General features: G+C 36.8%; 1 protein-coding gene across 22 annotated transcripts in view; it reads right to left on the minus strand.

Annotated features, from left to right (window-relative positions):
• The window catches only part of LOC141456423 (uncharacterized), a 617,068-nt gene that overhangs the window by 385,336 nt on the left and 213,236 nt on the right, over window positions 1-18,496 (minus strand). Inside the window, exons 1-2 of one of the 22 annotated variants that reach the window (XM_074132392.1) lie at window positions 12,329-12,466; window positions 4,339-4,404 (exon numbers count right to left, since the gene is read on the minus strand). The exons of 19 other annotated variants lie outside the window; for them this stretch is intronic. The gene's annotated coding sequence lies outside the window, so the exon portion shown is untranslated. Of the gene's footprint in view, window positions 1-4,338; window positions 4,405-12,328; window positions 12,467-18,496 lie in introns of those variants that run through there. 2 more of the 22 variants (XM_074132401.1, XM_074132411.1) reach the window with 2 other exon arrangements.

Below are 18,496 nucleotides of genomic sequence, written 5' to 3' on the forward strand. Positions count from 1 at the left end.
GACGATGAAAATACATTACAGTGGATCCGCTTGTTTGCATAATGTCGAGGGGTTGCTCGGTAAAAATTGCTGAGTTGTGCGTTCAAATTGACAAAGACAGGGAAAGAGTTGTGTCTTCCTTTTCTAATCTCCTTTTCTAAAACCCAATGGTTTCTCTCCACTGGCGCCCAGTTTCTTTCTCATCTCTTACATCTCACTGAAAGATGAGGAAATATTTGTGTCTCTACATACTCACTATGAATGTAGGTAATTTATTTATGGTTATACAACCATTTCATTTCTTGTTCTGGGGATAAAGATTTAATTTTAGATTCCTCGTACTGGAACAAAAGACCATTAACTAAGAAGTTTGTCCTTTCATCACAAGGAGTAAAGCCATCTGCTGCTTATTTCTTGTCTATATTTCTTCCTCAGTTTCTTTCTTTATGTTCTATACAGTTGCCAAATTGTACTATCTCTTTCCCAGTCATTCTTCCGCCCTCTCACTCTCTGATACAATACATTCTTCTGAGATATACATTAAGAATTAAGGCGATCAGATATCCCAGATTAAATTTTCACGATTTTACCATTCTTACTTTATTAAGAGAAGCTGTTGTAATATTGCAATGTACAGGTTTTAGATAACAACCAATATATCCGCTTTGAAGTGCCCTGAGTTATGGAATTTTCTTCATTTAAATGTTGTAGTTCCGGTTATGTGGGAAATGAAGAGATTAGTGGATAGTAGACTGCGATTTGTAGTAATTGGTTCTTTGGTAGAGAATCTTGGATTGGGAAACTGTTTTACTTTTTTTGTTTCGTTGTAGTCCCATCTATTTCATAACCTTCCATCTTCTAGAGCGTTTTCGTCTACAAAAGTATTGCAAAGAGTCCAGTAGAACTGTCTATCCTTGAAGGTTCTTCTAGTATGTCCCCACCAGCTTCTTAGCCGAAAATCATTTCACACATTACCTTGACGAATATACCTTCTTGCAATCTCGCGATCTGGCCAAAACCTGTCTCCTAAATCATTTCTGCATAATCATCTTACATGCAACTTCGTGGTAATGGTAATATTCCAGTCAGCCAATAATCGGTGTATCTTTGTTTTCCTTCAACCATTCAACTGCTCGTTCAAAGAACCATCCTATTGAAATGAATATCCACAATTCACTCAAAACGCTCATTTCCCTTATTGTTCCTTTGTTGTCGCTCAGGGAACTCCTCTTAAGAACGTAAAACACCTTTCTGCGGTTCTTGACTCTCTCTTAGATCTACTGGTCAATCCTTCCTGTTTCTTTTTTACTGAAAATCAGTCTTTTGACTCTTTAAAAGAGCTTGCTTGCAGAACTTATCTGTTCGCTTAACCTGTTAGTTGGTTGGAAAGTTCTTCAACTAATTCAGTTTAGATAACCCTGTACTATTCGAGGTAGTTAGCTTAAATTGGATTGGAAATGACATACTGGTAAATAATAAATATGACATCAGCAAGAATGTAAACGCTGGGCACTAGATAAGGTGTAGGTGGGACGAGCGTTGCACTCTTAGCGCGTGGGAATACCGGAATGATGTGGAAATCTATTGGTTCGTTGATTTCTCAAGTTGGAAGAGTTTTTAACACTTTCTGTCCTTATTTTCACTTCATTCGTTAAACAATATTTTGAACCAAAGCTTTGTACTATGTACGAGTATTCTAGAACATGCTTGGATCTACAGTTATCAGTTACCGACTGCCCTGATTTTTCGTCCTTTCTCGAACTGAGGGAAGAATCAGTAACTGATTTGGAAGTAAACAAAAAAAACTGTTTAGTGAATCGCCAGTAAGAATACGTCTCTTTTATGGACATACCGAAAATCGCCTGTAACTCTAATTTGTATCCAAGGCATTAATTTGGATGTATTTTCATTTTTACGAATTTATCAATTATATTTATTAAATGCCTACCGAAGATAGGCCAATAATTTTTAATTAAAAACATTTACCGAAGAAATAGGCAAGATGATTTAAAATAAACTCAACTTTTTAAGTATCCTTCTAAAGGCTTAAGTAATAATTAGGTGCATTAAAAATGGGCTTAGAGCTTTAAGTCTGAGAATAATTGCTTACAGGGTGAGGCTACTTTTTACACAGTAGCTTTCTAAGAGCTTTGAAATTTGGGGTTATTTTTTTGGTTGTTTAGAGAAAGATTTCAGGCGCTAAAAAAAAAGAACGACGGTTTGAGTTTGGTTAGTGATTTCGCAGCAAATATTTTTAACAGGATTGTTGGAATTTAATGGATTTTTCTGGGGAGAAGTTGAATGATAGACACAACTGAGTCATAATGTAAAGTTGAAGAAACTATTAGAGTTGTCATGTGAGTTAAGTTTGGAAGTTATATTGTTATGAATCGATACATCTGAACCTTTCTGACTCTTTTGTTGCCTTTTTCTAGGAATTTTGCACTTAGTAAGTTCTGAGCGCTTAAGGAAGGTTCAGATGTACTCAAAATCAACAACTTTCAAGCACTGAAGAAGAGAATTAACTTCCCTATTAACGGCATCGGAGAAAAAGAAAAACTAAGAAGTACGAGGTCGTAGGTCGAAAAATCATCAAACCAAAAATAAATGTGTGTTTCTCCAAAAAAAAAAAATAAATTTGCTTTACTACTGTTATTTACCCAAAATGTTTTAGAGCACCCTTCTGCTTGATTCGCTCTGACTTCATTTCCGGGTTCACTGTTGACCCCACAGGGTAGATAAAAATAAATCGGAAAAAAGCCTTTCGTCTGTATAAGAAATGAATAAAAACGAAAGAGCTGGGTAACCACTAATCGATATTTCGCAACTCAGGTTTCATGAATAAAGAATAAAAGAAATAAAAAAAAAATGTTCTGACAGCAATGTAGGGGAAACAGCGTGGCACCCCTCAAATTTAATTAAAGCACCCATACATTTGTGAGAGGAGAGAATAAGTTAGCAATAAGAACAAAGTGTTAACAAGAGAAGTAGCCGGAGAGAGAGGAGAGAATTCACCTTTTGATGTTCTTCATATCGCCCTCAACCCTAATCTCCTCCACTCACAGTTGTCAGTAAAACTGCTTTCCACTCCAATACTTTCGATTCTAGAAAATGTCCGATTAATTCTGTACGATTTCCCAATGGATAATCATAAAAAGAATCCGATTATTTCCACAATTAAAAATGAGGAAACTGTTCTTCGTTTTCCACTTTTTGTTCTCTCTCTATCTCTAATTTCTCGATTAGGCATTCTTTTCCAAAGGGAAACGTTTGACAGGCTCTTTTTTTCCCCCAGAAATACCGTTGCTGGAGATAAAGGGTATTCCAGGTCCTCGGCACGGCTGCTACAGCCGAATTTAACCCCTCAACTTCCTCGCTATACATATTCTTTTATTTTCATCCTTCCTCATCCTTCTCGATGATTGAATCCATATAATTAAAGTTTTCCAACTTCTTATAGGGGTTCCTTCAATTCCCAGTTCTCCAGATTGTCAAGTCAATATTCATATTATATTATTTTAATATTTATTTTCAATTGCCATTCTCTTGATACGAAACCATGTATCCAACCTTATTTAACATTCATTTTTCCCTAGATTGAATATTCCCCACATACTAAATCAGGGCGGAGGCACTGTTGAGAAAAAAATATAAATAGAAATGTGTTGAAAAAAGGGGGAAAGCAGAATGTCTCCTTTTATTAGCTCCCTTCTTTGATCACAAGATCTTATAAGTTCAAGAAAGGAATGCTTTGGGCAAGGAACTAGCTTAAATTAAAGGAACACAAATTGAGAGTAAAAGGAACAATAGAAACTAGACCTGTACATCCAACTTATGCCTGGAAAATGGTTACAAGACGATGTTCAGAGGTACAGAAACCTGTAACTATGCTAAAACTGCAGGAACACTCCTCAGCAAGTTCGTCTACTGGGCAATCCTAGAATAAACATCAGTATATACACCGTGATAATAGTTTTACACTATCGAAAGAAAACTATGGAAATGACGCTCCATTTAAACAGCCAACAGCTACAATAAAAATAAATGAGATGAACTATAAAGAGCTCTACGAATGCAAACTCCCTGTGATCTGTAGCTCACTTATTATCGGTGTTTGTTCGTAGAATGACAGCCTCTGCGAAGTGCACTATGCGTGAATATGATGTAGAAATGATCAACTGTTTCTGATACGTTAAATCATCAGGTGCCAATTCTTAGGTTCCATTTTAATCACTACTTTCGATCATAAGATAGCCCCCCAAAAAAGGAGAATATGCACAAAACATAGTCCATTCTAATTTACAGTCAATAGACTAGAGCTTAAATTACATTAATAAAATTAATTAATAATATATATACCTGAACATGAGAATAATCCAGTAGAGAAAAAATAAATATTTTCGGGTCAAAGGGATTCGTACATACCTGTAACAAAGAAAAGAAGTGTCATAAGTCTAGGAAATCGTGTGATACATTTTCACAAATAAACCCAAGCATCTTACGAGGGTCGTTTGAAAAGTCCGTGCAAAGTCAGAGAGATAGCACTACTGGCGCGTATCGAGGTTATGTTTAGTTAGTAGCATCTCTTGGAAGAACACACACCAAGTTTCAGCCAGATCGGTCTGTTTCTTTGTGTTTGGCATTCGTTTGAATCGAGGAAGTCGAGTGATTTTCAAAAAATGGACGAAAAAGAATTTCATGTGTTGATTAAACACTACTTTATGAAAGGCAAAACGCCTCAGGAGACTAAAGAGAAGCTTGATAAACATTATGGTGACTCTGCACCTTCGATTAGAACAGTTTATAAGTGGTTTCAAAATTTTCGGAGTGGCCATATGGGCACAAGTGACGCTGAACGTTCTGGACGCCCTGTTGAGGTTACTACTCCAGAAATCATTGATAAAATCCATGATATGGTGATGGATGACAGAAGAGTGAAGGTGCGTGAGATTGCTAGTGCTGTGGGCATCTCGAATGAACGGGTACATAATATTTTGCATCAACATTTGGACATGACAAAGCTATCCGCAAGATGGGTGCCGCGATTGCTCACGCTTGACCAAAAACGAAATCGTGTGAAGTGTTGCAAGGACGGTTTGCAGCTGTTCCAGAAGAATCCGCAGGACTTTAAGCGTCGTTTCGTCACTGTGCATGAAACATGGATACATCACTACACGCCTGAGACCAAAGAACAATCTAAACAATGGGTTACCAAGGGGGAATCTGCGCCAAAAAAGGCGAAGACCGTTCCTTCGGCCGGAAAGATTATGGCGACTGTCTTTTGGGATTCGCAAGGAATAATCCTCATCGACTATCTGGAAAAGGGTAAAACTATTACAGGTGCATATTATTCATCGTTATTGGACCGTTTGAAAACCGAGCTGCAAGAAAAACACCCACGATTGGCCCACAAAAAAGTCCTTTTCCATCACGACAACGCACCAGCTCACACCTCAGCAGTTGTGGTCGCAAAATTAATGGAAATAGGGTTCCAACTCGTTTCACATCCCCCCCTATTCTCCAGACTTGGCTCCCTCGGACTACTATTTGTTCCCAAATATGAAGATTTTATTCAAACGAGGAGGTGATTGCAGAAACGAATGGCTATTTTTCAGACTTGGACAAATCCTATTATTCGGAAGGGATCAACAAACTAGAGCAGCGTTGGACGAAGTGTATAAGCCTAAAAGGAGACTACGTTGAAAAATAAAAAAGGTTTACCCCAAAAAATTAAGTAGTTTTTATTTTTGCACGGACTTTTCAAACGACCCTCGTATTTAATTAAGACATTAAAATGAACAGAATTATGTTTAATGCTTTAGACATTAATTAATGTTACATTTACAATTAATATTTCATTCAAAGTAAAACGTTCTGGAATCATATTAAGCGGCAGAGCTAAATGTGTGCGAAAACTGGGAATTAGTGGAATTCAAATTAATGAATGAATGAAATGCTATAGATTCACTTTGCATCGTAATTGTATAATTTAAGGAAGGCAGGAAATTGATTGGTGGGTACCCAAGAATAAAGTGGTTGAGAATTGTTAAGATAAAAATATTCGTTTTGCAAAATTTTAGTTACCGCAATTACCCTAATGACAGGTAACAGGTAAATATGCAGATTGAATACTTCATATTTAATATATATTTTAGAACATACTTTAATTAAAATAAATTTGAATCGACCCCTCTGGGTACGCTATTTGCTTTATGTGCTATAATTTGCCTGATGTTGGTGCGTAAGGATGATTTTTGGAGTTTCTACGGTTGTAGATGTTCTCTCCCTTGGGATAGATTCCATTGCCGACTTTTACCAGAAGACCAGATCGGATAGTTAGCTCTGGAGAAGCTGAAGGTGGGTAGAGTTTGCCCGTATGAGCAAAGTGGCTGGCTGGCTATCCCCATTCCTCCACAGCTCGTGACTCGGCTGCTTAGAAGAGCAGGCAGCTTCGTGATACACATTCTAATGAGAGGAACCACCCTTCCATGTCTAACCAATCCGTTCTACGACCCACTGCTTCTCCTATTAGTACTACCATCCGCATGTATCCTGTACTACCCACCACTGTTCCTTCAAACCCTCTGTTGTCGTCACTCTCATACCTACTTTTCTCCTACACTACGCATTTCTGAGACAGGACACAGCGGCTCTAACATCGATTTTATACCACACTGCCACTTGCAGATGTTCTCCCACTTTTATGTCCTATCTTAACCTTGATTAATCGAGATAATTTTTTTATATCCACCATTATTATCAATTTATTAATCTAACAGTACTGATAATGTTATTCTCTTTCACTCAACAGTAACATTTTACTAATCAATTAATAAGGATCAATTACAGCATGTGATTTAATTAGATAAATGCCGAGATTGGGGTTTTAAACACAGCTATTTTAGCCACAGATTCCATTGACTTCAGCCATTGATTGACTTAATGTAAACCCTTGTTAAAAAGTAAGTACAGTAGTAATGTCTATACTTCCACGCTGATCTTTCGACAACTTTTATTTCGCCTTGGAACTATGTTTTCATAAATACTTGAAGAAAGAGGCAACATGCAAACATACTTGACTACTTCTTAACATAAACTTACAGTTTAAAAAGTTAAGTGTAAGTAGTGTTAAACGAACAAAAGGTACACAAATCAGCGAGTTTCATTTCATTGATATTTTCCAGAACTTATTAGATGTCCCCCAGACCTTTATTATTACACTTAAATAATATATGAGGCCATAGAAGAATCCAAAGCTATCTGAAGTACCACACGATTCAATATGTGTTTGGCGAAGGACAATGTTGTCCTTTGTAACGAGAGAGCACAGTCTGATAACAGCGCTGAAAAAGGCTGCAGCTGCGAACGACCTTAGATAAGAAAACGTCTTAAATAATTAAGAAATCAGGTTAAGCAGCAGTTTGGTTGTAGCTTTGGTATCGAATTATACGCCATACTTTGTGCTCTATTTGATTATTACATTTTTGATATATTTATTTCGTTCGGATATTAATAATATAATATTTGGCAATAATAATATTAAATTAATAACGGAATTAAACAGGAAATTCAAATTACAATTATTCTGACAGCTTTACTTTCAATTGTTCTGCAAATAGAATTATACAGAAATATATATATTCACGCAGAGCCGTTAGTTCAACTTATATTCAGTTTATTTAATTATATATGAAATCGATGAAATAAATAACTTACGACACCCTCACTGGATTTGGGCAATCCGACACTAGCTAGCTGCAAACTAACCTGTACTTACACTTCAAATACAACTATAATACATAAATACAGTACTAACATAATATGTATATATATATTATACATATAGGGAAAATTTCATACAACCAAGCCTTCACTAGCAGCCGACACAATTTCATTATTCCTCTTTATCGCCCACATACACACAAACATAATATAAATATATACATCCGTAGTATATATACAGTTTCTAGGCATTATAACGCATTCATGCACACACCTGACGGATTATAATTTACCCCCCACCTTTTACATTAATATGGAATTTAGCAAGCGGATTTACGGCTTTAGATTATAACCTAAAATCTCTTTACAATAATAACGGAAGTTAATAGAAAATTCAAATTATTTTAATTATATTAGTTCAAGTTTCATTTACTATGTGGCCGGAAGTACAAAAAAAAAATGAGTTAAATTATCCGAAATAATTGCATGATCATCGCGAACACTTGTTATTGAGTTCCATAAATCGAAAGAAATGAAAATAAATTTTCATTAGAAAACTGTTTTTCATAGTAATATGTGAAGCGTATTTGAAAGAACTTTGCAGAAAACACAGAATTTCCGCTTTTTCTTTGTGTTACCATAGAGCGGGGAAACCTAGAATGCAGGACAGCTGCAACAGAGTTTTTGTCTAAGGGTGAGAATTATTGGCGTTAAGAAATTTATGCACCTTTGAAAAGTGCTGTGCTCTTATATTCATGATTTAACACACTGGTAGTCACGAATTTGCTCTTCAGTACTTAAAAAAACCATTAAGAAATGCACCTCCAGGTCACGAGGCAGTACAGTTACGAAAAGAAAATAAGTTCACATTCTCTAGTAACAATCTTTCAAAGAAAACTCAGAAATGTTCAACAATCTTTGACACAAATTTAGGATCTGACAAAAACACCTCTCTGCAAGTGTGGCATTACGACGTGGCCATTAAATAACGAGACTATTGCTGTAAAACATTTTATTTTAAATTTATACATATTTAGCTATTATCACCTTTAATGTACACCCCTCCCCTATCCCTACAACGCTCCATGCGAATTTACCTTTGTTTAAAATAGTGCTGGAAGTCTTTTTCGGTGAGCTCCCGCATGACGCGTGCCGCTTTTTCTTTCGCACCTTCAACGGACTGAAATCGTGTTCCTTTTAATGCAGATTTGATTTTGGGGAACAGATAAAAGTCACATGGGGCAGCCAGGTCAGGCGAAAAAGGCGGATGGCCTAAAACTGGGATGTTGTACTTGGCTAGAAACGTCTTCTTGACAGACAATGCAGTGTGAGCCGGTGCGCTGTCTTGATGGAGAACCCCATGACTTGTTCTTTCACAAATCGGGTCGTTTTTTTTCCTTACTCTTTCACGGAGTTGAGCAAGCACCTCACGGTAGTAATGTTGATTAATTATAATCGATATTTTCATCCGTTTTGGACGTGGAAGGGCGACCTGGGTGGTCATCATTTTCGACATCTTCTCGACCATCTTGGACCACTCAAAAACTCGCGCACGTGATTAACATTCATAGCCATAAACTTCTTTTAATAAAAGATAGAGGTTTCACCAAGTTTCATGATAAATTTCACGACAATTCGTTGCTCTGCTACATGTGTAGTATCATGTTTTCGGCAAAACGAAACTAACACCTCTTACACAAACGACGGTTCCGGTCAGACAGATTTCTCTACAAACACGTGAGACGCTGTAATCGAAAGAGAAGGCTTTACGCTGCACAGCTGCCGGTAGTTAGGATTTGGCGCATGCATAGTTCTTCTGTAGCAGCATCAGTCTCGTTATTTAATAGCCAAACCTCGAAATTTATTGATTTTTTTTCAACCAACAAAATCAGCATTTCAGCCATCAATTGGATTCACAGGAATATTTATTTGGAAAACTATAGAATTAAAAATGGCGCTCTAGTATTTATTGTTATGAATGTGATAGGTTAGATTCGTTAGTGAATGGCTGAAGAATAATCGGTCAGCTCTGTGCCATATAAAAGTTCAGTCATTCATGGCTGAATGTTATAGAACTGAGACTATCAGTGAAAATCAAAATTCAGTTTTGAACATGACTGCATATTTTCGCAGAATTCTCTCTATACCGAAAATCTGACACGTTCTATATTATTAGGGACAAGAGAAAAAAAATTACAGATCTCTCACAGCAGAACTAATTACACAAAGTAAGACCACATGACCAAACATAAGCTTAGCAAGAAAACCACATATTACATTCACTTTGAAGATTGCCCTGAACTTGGTGATTGTCCTGCTTTGAGGTCGGCTTAGTGAAGTGGTGACATCAGCAAGAGAGGATCTGGCCGTGGACAATAGGATTACACTATGTTCCTCAGATAGCAGAGCTCAGCCTTAGTTACAAACAGGTGATGAATGTGGACAGAACCACATTACTTCATTGATATGTGTATGTATGTAGTTGATTCAGACAGTTTTGGCTGGTTTGCACATACACTCTGAAGAGAATAAGATTACAGAACAAGACTAACACATGTGATAACACATCATGGGGATGTAAGCATACAAACACCGAGTTACAACACGTTGAGGCTGCAACTAAAAGGATTTCGCATGACCACCACCACTGTTATCTCAACAAATATACAAAAAACATCATTTACTTTGTAGTATTAAAAGAAACACGCTATTTACCGGCTGATGTCTACTCAATACAACAATAGTATTTGTTTAACAAAAGTATTATATTGCAAATATAGGCGCCACGGTAGACGAGCGGGTTAAGAGGCGAGACCTGCAAAGCTAATATGCATTATGGTACTGGGTTCGATTCCCAGTTTTGGCCTTGGATTTTATTTAATGGTTAAATGAGAAATAGTAAAGTACGTTTGCTAGTCGCCTCCGTCCACGACACCTAGTAAATGGTAGATGGACCATTTAAGCCCCGCCTGCAAAAATAGGCGATTACTTTACTTTACTTATATTGCAAATAATATTTTGTCTTGTGTTCGACGACAGTATCGAAATAACTTACTATCGAAACGGTCGTGTAGCTCCAGAAAGTTGAAGTAACAAGTTCTGAACAAAAACCCAAAACAAGGATGTTGTTATTTAACCGGGTTTTCTGTTCAAACAAAAGAAGAAGGAAACGGCTTCTCATATCCTGTTCGGGTTGCTACCGCTTGGTTACAGTAAGAGATATTTGACTCTCTATGGCCAGAAGAGATCCTACCGGTACAACGATTGGTGGAAAAGATCCTGGACATTGTAACAATTTACCAACTAGACTACCAAAAGGATGATGTTAACACGACCCACTCGGGCTGCAGAGCCTTAAATGCTGTATCTTGAACCTTTAATAATCAATCCTGCCGTTGAGAAAGCTGAATGGTTTATTCAAAGGATGGGAGAGTTGATAAGAGTAATTAATCGGTCGAAGACGACAGTTAGGGCATTAACTTAAGCGTCTCAAGTAGCAGATGTTACTAAACAACAAAATACTACTCAGCAAAATGGAATCCCAAAACTTTTAGTCCTACCTAAGCAAAAATTTTTAATTTTGAGGTAAATTTACCATGTACGAAAGAGATACCCACTCCGAAACAAGTTCAACATTCCAATTACACTCGAATCTCTTAAAGAACAGTGAAAAATTAAATCTTCAACGCTCCTGATTTTTGGTTTTACAATAATAATAAAATTTTCAAAGATAAAGTAAAAGCTGAATCGTTACTGAACTGGCCAATCAATCAATTAGAAATAATGGGGTCATTTAAATTAATTAATGAAGCGGACAATAGTCCAATGTGCGCGGAGAAAACGTGTGGGTGCTTGTTTTTGTTCCATTATTCTCAAGTAAATTGTTCTCGGGGACAATTGTTCTCTCGCAGATGTGTCTGCCCATTCTCTCTACTCTCTAAAGCTCTCCGTCGGTTGAATGGTTCGATTTGCAATCAAGCAAAAGAGGAGAGGGGGGACTTTTACTTCCCTCCCTTGCCAATGTCAAGAGTGTCGTCTCCCTTCCCTATTTCAGAATAGGTTTTCTCCTCGCGGAAGTTTGGTTAGCTGTTAGGAGTTAGTCGTGGAGGTGGTGGTAGTTAGGTGACTTTGGCAGTCTGCCTCCTCCATTGCACCACCGTTCAAACATCAGACCACCAAATACCCTACAAAAATTCTATAGACTTGAGGTCTGTGAAAGACCGTTGAAAGTTAACCATCCGCTGTCATATAAAAACGACACTCTGTTTTTTTCTTTTTTCTTTTTAAAGATAAAGCTTTAAGCCCCGCACTTTACGGCTCAATTTCTCATTTACGGCCTGCTTTTTCTGAGACAGTAAGGCAAAGAATGGAAGAAGAAAAAAAACACTCAGTAGCCGAGCGGTCACAGGCTAGGCCCGCAAAGCTAAGATGTATTCTTGGTTAGTGGGTTCGATTTCCCTGGCCTAGGCCTTGGATTTTATTTAATGGTTAATATGAGAAAATGATAGTAAAGTATTACCGCTGAGAAAATAGTCATTACTTTACTTTTTAAAACTGAACATAGAGAATCTGAAGAGATCTAATTTAAATAGTTAGAGAAACTATCTATCAAATGAAAAACACTCACAGCGTATCCTCTTCCCGCAATAAAAAGACGTTAAACTATCATTCCTTTAGGAACATAATTAAACATTAATTAACATAATTTACATTCGCATAAAAATGAAATAAAATACATCATTTATGCACTGCATTTCATGGTTTTTAAACTGCAAAGCACGTCAAACTAGTTGTTCTTTAAAACTAAAAACTAGTTGTCTAAGACGGAAATTGATAAAAAACTGCAATAATGAGAGATAAGATTATAAAACTAAAAATAGCAGAATTGAGTAATGACCTTGGTTGATTATCAATTAATTTTCGATAACGTTTTATAAATTTTAGAATTATTAAAACGTTTTTTAGGTGAAACGATTAAACATAAGTAAAAGTGTCTTTGTTTGAATAAATACGAGTAATGGTTTTTCAATTCATACCATTAATGCACATAGAAGCTTGATTGAATGAAAAACTAATTCTTTTGATTGATGAATCAGACTAAGGAAGTTGGATGGAAATCAGATGCCTTTCAAAATGAGGGAAACAAACCCATGATGCAAAGGGGTATAGTCTAGATGGTTGATTCAACCATTAATTAAAAAATAATCAGTTGAGAAATATTCCAATATGAACGTCAACCCGCTGATCTCAAACATTCACTTAAACTTCTTTGTCGAATTGTCTCATACATTGAATTTACATTTCAGTCATGGCTGGATGCAACAATCTGCTCATCTACTAACTGATTGGTTTGCTGTAGCTACATACACTTATTCGCCTAAATCGATAGTAGTTTCCTACTTTTTTTTTATGGCAAATCATATCGATACAAAGACCCGGAAATGTGTAACAATGAACACCATGTAAATATTAACAAGTAAAGATGAAAATGTTCAAAGTAATATGGCTACAAATAATTGTGCAACAGTAATAAATTTAAATACAACAGGGGACGACCAATGAGATATGGAAGAGCATAGAAATTTAACACCAGGGGGTTGATGTTTAATGTACAAATTAAGGCGGGGGTTGTAAAAGGGTTGAATATGCTGACAAATATTGGGTAATTCCAAGGGATGCTGGCCATTTCCATTGCTGGCTGGCTGGCTGCTCTTAGAATATTACAACGCATTACCAAAAGACGGAGTAGTAGCCTCCCCAAAAGAGAGATGGAATGGTTTAGGTTATATTAAACAATTAGTGGCAATTTATCACACACTTAATGCATGACTTCCAGCAACTAGTCGGGCCACACTTGATGAATACGCTGGAAGTGTGGGTGAACTAAACTGCTGGCATTTTGATGTGTGTCATCTGGGGTTTGTCAAACTGTGTCTAGCACAAGGTAAAACCCAAGACCACCAAAACAACAATTTAACTAAAATCATTGGCTTATTCCAAACTTCAACCTTCAAGTTCCTACAAATTATTAAGACAAGTTTAGTTAATTAGTTTAAAAGTTTAAATGTGGTAAAGGTTAATTTTCTTAAGAGAAGTGAGATAGAGTAGTCATAGCTCTTCAATTTGTACGCTTAAGCTACTCTTCAGAACGTTCTGAAAAGGTTTGTGATAAACTGATGGTATAGTTCAAATGGCAACAAAGATTATCCGATCTACTGGGGCGTTCAAACAGTTGCGAGCAAAAAGGAGAAAAAAAAAGAACTGAAGTCGAATCCGTCGTAAGTAAATCGAATGTAGGATGGCTACAACCGAGATTTCTGAAGAGAGAGTTGAATGTTGAGCACAATGGACGCGTTCCAGTAGTTCATTGCGAAAAACAAAAAAAGAGTAGATGTAGTGGCGATATGCTTCTAAACAAAAATAAGATCGAGAAATGTGAGAACAAATAAACGTCTTGAACCTGGAACATTATAATAGCGCGAGGAAAAATTGTTTGCAAGTCCTCTTATACGGAATGTAGAAATAGGCTCATACGATCGACCATAGCAGTTGCTTGAGGCCATTAAAATCTGGATAGTCTATAGATTGTAAAAGAACTCATGGATGAGGGAGGTCAATGCTGAAACACCATTCAAGAAGTTTCAGCGAGTTCAAGCAACTTGCAAGCCAATTTGGCAGAAATCGGTAGAAAGAGTCAAGAGGCTGCACATCTTAGAGACAGACAGAAGAACCTGAGACAGTGGTTGCAAGATACCACTTCTTTACTATGTCGCTAATACAATTATGATTGTAGTAATTATCGGCTCGACCAGAACACATCGAGTGAAAATATTACATCAGAAACCCAAGATCAATCTTAAATGAATTTCGCAAAATAGAAAAGTAGAACCGCTTCGCAAGACAAATAATCCAAAATATTTTAATACACTATAACAAAAATTATAAACAATGCTTTAATAACTTTTCTAATATTATTTTAAAGACGATTGATTTTTTTTATTCGTATTATAGATGACCATCTGTTAAAATAAAACCTTGGCGCTGACCTAATAACAGTGTATTATACTTGGAACAGTTTTTAGATATCGCCTTATAAATAAATATAATCACTGTAATATATGCAGGTTTATAAATACCGATTTTTATCTAAATATGGCTACCAAACATTTAAATGGTTTGAAATCCTAGATTTTATTAAAATTACTCTTCGATCAGGGCAAGAAGTAGCTGGTCTTCTACTTTACTTTTTCAAATACTTTCTTTCATTGTGACTATCTCGCAAAAGTATTGAGGACTTAGTTTCAGGTTATTAATCAAGGATGCTACTAAGTTTAGCCTAATCAATGAAAGGCCTTTATCGTGGAGAGGTTGGGCATCCAGGAGGGCCTGATCTAGTGAAGAAGTCGTTGACACTTGAGTCCTTAAGGGTGGTTTCCTCCAATGGATACAGGCCGTGGGTTCTGACCTTAACCCTCAATATAACCTTAAGGTTTTTTTTTTATAAACTGCAAACTGTGACAGGTTTCCTTATGTTCCGCTTGACGTGTGGTCTTCCAATGTGCAATAAGAACCCCTTACTCAAACTAAGCAAAATCGACTGGCAGCAGAACCCAGATCAATGCAAAAAAGAGTTTCCTCATATCAGAAACACAAAAATCCTCTTTTGGTAGCGGTGCCTCGGAAGAAACTAGATCCTTCCAACGTTCTGCTAGCAAAGAAAAAGAAACTTTTGCTGACCATGAAATACTTCATCAATAAAAACCTTATTTATTTCATGAAAGGAACAAAACTGTCCTAGAAAGGGTCGAATTTCGAGTAAGATAACCTTTTTAAAATTCTATTCGTTCGCAATATATCATTGAAAATATTCCATATCTTTAAAATTAAATTCAATCGTTAAGTACTTACATAATCGGCGATTCCCTTCTATTGGCTTGCAGTCAGGCCAAACAGCCCTTCTGAAATTCTGCATCTCAACTTCCCTCAGACCTCTACCAGTCTTCTGATCCTCTATCTCCTTCCGTCTTGAGACAGTTCTTTCTCGAGTTCTCTCAGGATTCCACTTTCTATTCATCTCTGGCGTTTTTTCCGGGGGAATTCTTTTGGGGTACCCATAATATTTTAGCTTTCTTTTCCATTATTTTCTCATAAAATGATTAAAACGTTAGGACAAGCTCACTGTGGTCGTGACGAAGTTTTTAAGTGTCTTAGAATCCACCTTACTTTGTCGCTGCTTTGTCCAGCGTTTAAGTATTTCATAAGTAGTTTTATGTTTCTGCAGCAAAGAGTCTCACGAGTATAATAAGAAAATGCAACTTTAAGTGCGCACAATGATCAATCTTTACCGCAGCAAAATAAAATTGCATACAGGTAAGACATATTACTAATCACAAGAACGTATTTCCCCAGAATTGATATGATAAACTAAAGTTTGTACAAACAAAACATCAAAGCTCAGACAGACTTTGAAGTTCGAACTAATTTTACAAGAATTTTACTAAAGAAAGATCGGAACCTGGCCGAGTGACGAACAAGGGATAACTGACCCAGTTGCTAGGGTACATCTTTCTTACAGATGTGAGTTAAGTCGCAGTATGTTTGCAGCTGGAGGTCGTAAAACATAAGACCCTTTTTTGACGTCACATTCTACCTCTCTCACTTTAAATCTGACCTAAATGTCTTTTTCTGTATTCACGAAATGATATTTTGTACATTTCGTTTTTACATTTACACATTCTGTTAAATTTCTTCTGAACTTATGAAATCCCAGCTGGAATAAGAATCTCCTGATCCATCGTAGCCGCATGTTTAGGTTATTTCTTGTCGCTACAAGACTTCCAAACATAATCAGGTGTAGAGAATTGGTCTTTAACTACTACCGCTAACTACAAACGTGAAGACTCAATTTTCATCTACTTTTCCTTTTCCTTAGGCTGTCCTTTCGCAAAAGACAAAATCAGAACCCTTACTCTAGCTTAAAAAGAATTGACCTTCACAGACGTTACCACAGACTGTTCAAAAGACAACTTGATCGCAGATTCAGTCTTTTATCAAACAATTGTCTTATATACAGTACCAATTCAAAACCTCCCTGGAACTGAACTTCGGGTTTCAACCAAACATGAGAATACAACCCCTTCAATCCAAAATCCTCTTGAATAATAGTTAATGCTCCCTTTTTTTTTTGTCTCCAATTCAAACGTCCTTGAATTTCCTTTCGTCAAGCAAGTAGCCCCGATTCTGTTATAAAAAAAAATTCTACCAATTCCTGCAATCCTACTCAAATTCCTTGGTCCGCCACCTCTCATACTGCACCAACCCAGATAACCTTCATAGGCAGTTAAAATTCCACTAGCCCAGCAATTTCCTCAAGTGACGAGAGCATTTACCTCATCAATTTGGAGTGTTAACGTCGGTTGAGCTTCTCACCTCGGAGTGTGCAAAGAACAAAAAAGTCTCCAGGTATAAAACCTTCCTTCTAAAGATAGAATTTTAGTAATCAGCAACAGATCTAAGAGAAATTTCAAAAAAGAGAGTATGAATGAACACAGGCCATTCACAGATCCAGAGAAAGACCGAAAGTTTCTATTTAGTAAAACGAGGCACTCGTAAGAAATGAACCAGTTGGATTTCTCTCTCTTCTCTCAATTGAAGAAGCAACTTTGGTACTTAACTCCCTATATCTTTATTTGAGTAACTCTAACAATAGGCGTCTATATGTTGTTATATCAAGCGAAAATACTGTAGCGAAAACCACGTTAGCTACATGAACAATGATCCAATTCAAGTTTCGAAAACCATTCTAAAAATACACCAAAAGAATTTATGTTCATGGTAGTAGCAACACCTTTTTGCTAAAACCATTTCTAAAGAAATAAACATTTACTACTATCAGTAAAAATGGCGGAGGTAGGTGGGCTATTGCTCACGGAAAGACAACAAAGAAAAGGTGATAAAAATAGAAGTAAATCTTTTCACTTGAAATTGAAAGAGAGCAGCACTTGCGAGAGAATAAGGGGAAGGTTTCTTTTGTTACGGGTTTACTGTTCTCTATTAATTCAGCCCCCCACTAACTTTGTGGTCAAACAATAGACCGGCCATTGTCTTAGTGGTCAACTCTTCTGGTCTGCTCGGGGGAGAGAAAGGGCCCCCCCCCCATAACCATGCACCAAGTGCCAGGTGCCAGTCACTAAGACTATGGCGTGCCATAGTCTGTCGTCCTTCTTCTTCTTCTTCTTCTACCTGGGCTCACTCTGCAATCCTCTTGGAACCACCCAACCGCACAATCTCTTTAACGAATATAAATTCACAAGATTCCCTAGATAGTTGAAGATCCACAAGGGTTATGGAAAAGTACCCTACTCACCCACTACCAACAATTTCGTCAGCCTACACAAGGGGGTGTGCTCCTAAAAGGATCCCAAAACCGTTCTTCCCTTCCTCTTTCCAGGACAAAATATGCAACAGGAGAAATTCCTAAAGCAAAGCTTTACAAATTGATGACTATTCTGAAATTAGGGAATCTTCTACTAGAATTAAAAGTGGTAAAAATTATTGTGCCACAAGTCATGATGTGACAAATCTATTGTTACAACTCCATTTAGGAACAGTTCAAAGTATGGATTCATGCGGAATCCTTTGAAGCAAAAGCTCGCAGAATATTTAACACTAATTTAACGAATGATGCATTCACAAAACTATTTTCCAGTCAGCTTCAGAACTTTTATAAAGGTAGAGGATGAAGGAAATCAATAGCTTTAACATTAACCATTGAAAAAATAATGATATAATATTA

The sequence above is a fragment of the Rhodnius prolixus genome, unplaced genomic scaffold, assembly GCF_049639745.1.
Source record: "Rhodnius prolixus isolate KJV_2025 unplaced genomic scaffold, Rpr scaffold_4, whole genome shotgun sequence".
NCBI lineage: Eukaryota > Metazoa > Arthropoda > Insecta > Hemiptera > Reduviidae > Rhodnius > Rhodnius prolixus.